The 6,000-nt window shown below is 48.0% G+C and overlaps 1 protein-coding gene across 2 annotated transcripts in view; it reads left to right on the top strand.

Moving 5' to 3' along the window:
* Positions 1-415: 415 nt before the first annotated feature.
* Positions 416-6,000, top strand: part of TMLHE (trimethyllysine hydroxylase, epsilon) — a 59,506-nt gene continuing 53,921 nt past the window's right edge. For both annotated transcript variants that reach the window (XM_065915622.1, XM_065915621.1), the window contains exon 1: positions 416-552. The gene's annotated coding sequence lies outside the window, so the exon portion shown is untranslated. The remainder of the gene's footprint in view (positions 553-6,000) is intronic.

Below are 6,000 nucleotides of genomic sequence, written 5' to 3'. Positions count from 1 at the left end.
GGGTCGCAAAGGATCGGACACGACCGAGCGCCTGAACAACCACAGTGAGTTGGTGGGAGGCCAGCAGTGAGTGCTGTGTTTACGTAAGCTCAAGAGAGCGGCGGAGTCTATTGAAAGAAGGTAAATTCAGTGAACTTCAATAAAACTACCGGAAATAGAGGCATCCGAGGCGGAGTCCTAAAAAGGCAAGCAAGGCGACCTGGGTCTTACACGCATCGTTTTATGGGTCCATCTATTTTGCTGTCTGAGACTGATGGTTCCCAACGTGCTAGGAATCGACCTCAGCGACCCGTCTCCATCCTGATGATTCCAAGAATCCAGCGCGCGCGGGCACCCGTGGCGTGCACGGTGCGAGGCCCCGCCCCCCGGCCGGAAGGAGCGGGGCGGGGCCTCCGGGCGGGGGATGGGGCCTCGCGCCAGGGGAGGGGGGAGCGAGGGGCTGGCGGTTTCGCGATCAAAAGCAAAAGGGCGGGCGCAGGGCTGTCTTCCGAGGCTCTCCTCGTTTGCGATTCGTCCACTTGGCTGAATCGGGAGTCGCGACCTCTGGCACAGGTGGGTCCCGCCCCATGGAGCGGGGAAGGGGTGTTCTGGGTGGGTTCGATGAGTGGCGTGGCCGAGGCGCTGGCTTGCAGGCTTGGGGAAGTGAGAGTGGCCGCCCCCACCCTGGCTGCTTAGGCCCCGGGGCGGTGGTACTTACCTTCACCCTGGCACAGGAGAAGGCCACTTGTGCCTTGCCACAGGGCTTCCGTTGCGCGACCCGGAGCCCGGAGATCAGCGCGTGGTTTGCTGGGCCCAGTGCTTGTTAACAGCTTGCAGAGCTGCAGCAGCCTCGCTTTGGGACTGCTGCCCAGAGGACATAGTCTCAAACTCGAGCAGACTTCCCCGCCCTGGGTCTGTCCTTGACTGGGGCCAGCTTTCAGCGAGTCCCTCCCATCTCCATGCTTCGGCTGGCTGGGCAGTGCAGTGGAAGCTGCAATTCGGTTGTCTGCAGGACCTTGCAGCACCGACTCTTTCTTGCTAAGGTTTTCTGTCCAGATGGTACACTTTCTCGGCCCCTCCGGAGCAGGAAACCTAGCAAGAAGCAGGGCAGGGCATTGGGGAAGTTAGGCCAAGAGATCTTTCTCTGTTATGAAAACAATTCTGCAAAGGCCAAGGAGTCTTACTTACTTTACCGCTTGCCGGGAAAACTGGAAACAACATTAATTCAATGCCTTGGTTGAATGTTAACTCTAAAGAATGCCCTTCTGAATGCTTTACCATTAAAGAGTTTAACCAGATGATAAATCATTGTCCAAAACCTTATGGGTTGAATGAGCATTGTACACTATCTGGCAAAAAGTCTAACCGGAAAGATTTGGGTGACTTAACTGTGTACTCAAACTCTGCAAGACAGACCTGAGCTCTCATATGCAGGAATGCTTTCATATGCAATTCCCATAGAATTGTCTTTTAGGGTTGCCTCTTAGCTTGGTATTTTCAGGAAACACTGTATTAAAAATTACACTTGATTTTGCATTAACTATAAGAGCAAAGAATTAGAAACACTATGGAGGGACATGATGCTATCTCTCTAATTCCTTCTCATTAAGGAACTGGTGACAATGATAATGGCAACCCTATATTATGCAAAACACTGTAATCTTCACAACCACAAGAGGTAAATGTGTTTATCTGTCATGATACTTAAAGATATTATACTTTATCTCATAACCAGTATGATGAAGGGAATGTTCAAAGGGTGGGTTGAGTCTGTGGGCGTCTTTTGCATGTCCCCCTGTTTCTGAGAAGAATGGTGGACTGGGAGGGATCACTTCCTGCTTTTAGTATCTGTATGAGGAACCACAAGCAGCTCTGTATCTCTGCTTGTCAACTCTGGAAGCAGCAGTAAAATATCCAAACTGATCACTCACTCTCTGCAGTGTTTCTGGCAGCTGTGTTTTCTGCCTGCCAGGATGAGGTGGGGTGGGGCAGACGCAGGCCTTGGGTGAATACACCCCTTCTGATGGGAAGAGTCTCTTTCTGCTTAGAGCCAAAGTGAACACCGATCCACCAGTTGGGCACCATTGTGACCCTCTCTCTACAACACCACATGTTCCCCATGGTCATATGGGCTGTACATGCACCTGTCATTGCCCACATGTAAAGAATTTGCAGGACAACTTACAGGCTTTGGGCAAAATCTGGTCGCTGCCACACCTGCAGGGTTTAAACAAGGAGTGACTGCCAGTATAAATGCGAGTGTCCTTTAGGATGGGGGACCTGATGACCTCCCAAGTGATCAGTAGGGTGAGAGGGAACTTCTGCTAGACATCTGCTGAGCCAACCTCGTGGGTGAGCTGTTTGGCAGTGGGTGACTGGCTGTTTGGCAGGACCCCGTGGAGGCTTTGGCCATATTTTTACTCTGTTCATTCACACTGTCACTCTGAAGACAATCAATGACTACTTCTGTGCCAAGATGCTGATCTGCTCTGAGATGAGCAGCACAGGAGGACAGTAAGTTTGAGAGGACGACAGGAATTCAACTTGAAGCATACTAAGTCTGAGGCATCCTCAGTCTTCCTCGTCCTAGTATCTGATCAGTGCAAATTCTTGCCACTTCTGCATCCTGAATATTTTTTTGTAAACCCACTCACTTCTCTTTCCTCCCCTGTTAATCAGAATTTCAACCCAGTGACACCCTTTCTTTTTCTGTTAATAACAAAACTTTATTAAAGGACCCAAATCCTTGCTTGACCCTCAGTCCTCATGGGAAAATCTCCACTCCTACCATAACCACAGCAACAGCAGGAACATCAACAACAATACAGCAGCTCAATGAGGCATGTGTGACCCCTAATGAATAATCAGACACACGAACTTTCTGTTTTTCTCTCTTTCCCAAAGTGTTTTTACAATTTTGTATTGAGATATAATTTACACATCATAAATTTGACTCCTTTTACGTGTACCTTCAAGGATTTTTAGTAAATTTATTGAGTGGTGCAACCATCACTGCATCCAACATTAGCTATTTCTATCACCTCAATAGCATCTCTCTCTTGCCCATGTGCACTTAGTCCCCATTACCATCCCAACCCCCTTAACAACCACTAACCCACATAATTTTACATTGTTTACATTCACATGTACCACCAGCACCATATAAAAGTTCTAATTTCTCTACATCCTCACCAATATTTTGTCATTTTTCCTCTTACAAAATGTATAACTGCCCTTGTGGATGTAAAGTAATATTTTAGCTTTAATGTGCATTTCCCGAATGTAAAGATATTGAACATCCTTTCATCTGTCTTGTCCATTTGTAAATGTTCTTTGAAGAAATGTCTATTTAATATTTTGCCCATTTTTTCAATTAGGTTATTTCCCTTCCTATTATTGAGATTTAAGATTTTTTAAAAAATATATTTAGGATACAAGTACTTTATCGGGTATATCATTTGAAAATATTTTTTTTCCAATCTGTTTCTTGTCTTTTCATTGTTTAAATATTTTTAGTTTTTCATTTTTTAATGATACCTTTTGAAAAGCAAAGGTTTTGAGTTCTGGTTAAGCTCAAGTTATCATTTTTCTTTTGCAAATTGTGCTTTTTTGTGTTGTATCTAAGAACTCTTTGCTTAATCCAAGGTCATGAAGATTTTCTCCTATATGTTCTTCTGAAAGTTTTATAGTTTAATCTTACATTTATTTCTAATCCATTTTGACTTACTTTGTGTGTGTGATGTGAAGTAGGCAGTCTAAAGCCATCTATTTTTAACGTGAAGTATGACCTACAACACCATATTACTTCCAGGTGTGCAATATAGTGATTTGATATTTCTATACATTATGAAATTATCACCATGATAACTCTAGTTACCACCTATCACCATACAAAGATGCTTTAAAGTTATTGGCTATATTCCCTATGTATACATTATGCCCACACAGCTAATTTATTTTGTATCCAGAAGTTTGTACCTCTTAAGATCCCTTATCTGTTTCTCTCATTCCCCATTACTTCCCTCTTCTCCGGGAATGGCCAGTTTGTTCTTTATATCTGTGAGCCTGTTTCTGTTTTATTTATTCATTTGTTTTGCCTTTTAGATCTGACACATACCTGAAATCATATGGTATTTCTCTTTCTCTCTTTGACTTATCTCATTCAGCACACTACTCTCTTGGCCCATCAGTGTTATTGAAGAGGGTAAGATTTCATCCTTCTTTATGGCTGAGTAATATGCCATTGTATATACATATCACATCTTCTTTGTCCATTCCTCCATCAGTGAACACTTAGGTTGTTTCCATCTTTTGGATATTGTATGTAATGCTGAACTTGGGGGCATTTGGAGAGAGGACCTTCAGTGTCCACTTTTCAGGCAAATGGCCCCTGGGAAAGTCTTGCTGGACACCGTGCAGGTGCAGAGCAGGACTCCCATTCCTTACCCCACTGGGGCCCTGGGGAGATGTGCCAGGCCCTTGGGTACCCATTCACCTTGTGATGTGGGGGCCATGGCGGGCGGTGGTCATCTCTGTGAGTGGACAGGGTAGCGTTCTGAGCTGGTGATGGATGAAGACATCTGTCCTGCTCAGGGGGGCATGGTGAGTCCCCTGGACCGAAGAGCGCCATCCCATGCCATCTGCTGTGGCAGCCACTGGCAATTGTGATTCAGACTTGAACCCGAGGGAGACAGTCGGTTCCCCCATCGCACCAGCCAGGTCTTAGGAACCACCACTGTGGAGATGCCAGCTACCTCACTGGGCAGCTCGGAGAGGCCACCTTGCCTCCAGGGCAGGAGGTTCCACGAGACAGTGCTGCTCCAGATCCTTGCATACACATGTGCAAGCACAACCAGCCCCAGAGGAAAGCCTGTGCCACCCCAGTCCAGTTCTCCAGTCCAGTCTGTGTTCTCATCCAAATATGCCAGAGGCCTGAGCTCTGAGCCCTGTCATCTCCTTGCAGCCCCAGGGCAGGCAGGAGAGAATGGTGCCCCTTACCCATCTGAGTGGGTGAGCTGGCTGTGAGCAATCCAGGAGGACTTCTGGTGTGGGTGCTGGCAGCAGGGTTGGAGTGGGGAACCCTATGAATCCAGTAGAGTGACCATCTCTGACCCCCCCACTGGATGCCCAACACCTGAGAAGGCCTCAGTGTGCCAGGAAACCATGGAGCTTTCCCCCGAGGCCTGCTTGCTTTGGTTCTCTTGACCTTCCTCTTGCATTCTCTAGAACTTTCTGGCCCAGCTGAGCAAACAGGGGGTTCTGCATTTGGCCCTGGGCTCCTAGGGAAAAGTCATTCCAGTTCCCTTTGCCCTGACCACACACCCATCCATCTGATCCCTCCAACCTGTAGTCACAGGTCTATTGTCTTTGGGGTTTGATGGGGTTTCTTTTTGGACTGTGCAGCTGGTGGGATCTGTTGCCGGTGCCTGTGTGCTCAATTGGTAAGTTGTGTCCATCTCTTTGTGACCCCATGGACTGTAGTCCACCAAGCTCCTCTGTCCATGGTATTGTCCAGGCAAGAATCCTGGAATGGGTGGCCATTTCCTTCTCCAGGGGATCTTCCGCAGCCAGGGATCGATCCCTATCTTGCATCTCCTGCATTGGCATTTGGATTCTTTACTACCTCACCACCTGGGAAATCTGCCTTAGTTCTCCCTGACCACGGATCAGACCTGTGCCTCCTGTAGTGAGAGTGCAGAGACTTAAGCACTGACCACCAGGTGAGATCTCAGGATTTGTGTTTTCTAGAGGGGATGTGGTGATATATTTTAGGGGGCAGGTCTTTGCCCACTTAGGGGTCGTGGCTGGCAGGCGTGTGATCCTCAAGGAGGGTGGGGAAGGAATGGGCTTGGTTACAGACTCAGCAGATGCTGAACAGGTGGGAAGGGAAGGCTGGGGGGGCGGGCCCAGGGCTACCCAGGGAGCTATAAGCAGCATCAGTGTCTGGGGGTCCTGTTCCCCCAAGGCCCAGGGGTCCTCCCTTTGCAGAAGCGTGGGGCCCGACTGCCAAGGTGGGCGGCC

Source organism: Muntiacus reevesi, chromosome X (genome assembly GCF_963930625.1).
Source record: "Muntiacus reevesi chromosome X, mMunRee1.1, whole genome shotgun sequence".
In the NCBI taxonomy this organism is placed as follows: domain Eukaryota; kingdom Metazoa; phylum Chordata; class Mammalia; order Artiodactyla; family Cervidae; genus Muntiacus; species Muntiacus reevesi.
Note: the sequence above shows the minus strand (reverse complement) of the source record. Positions and strands in the feature narration are given on the sequence as shown.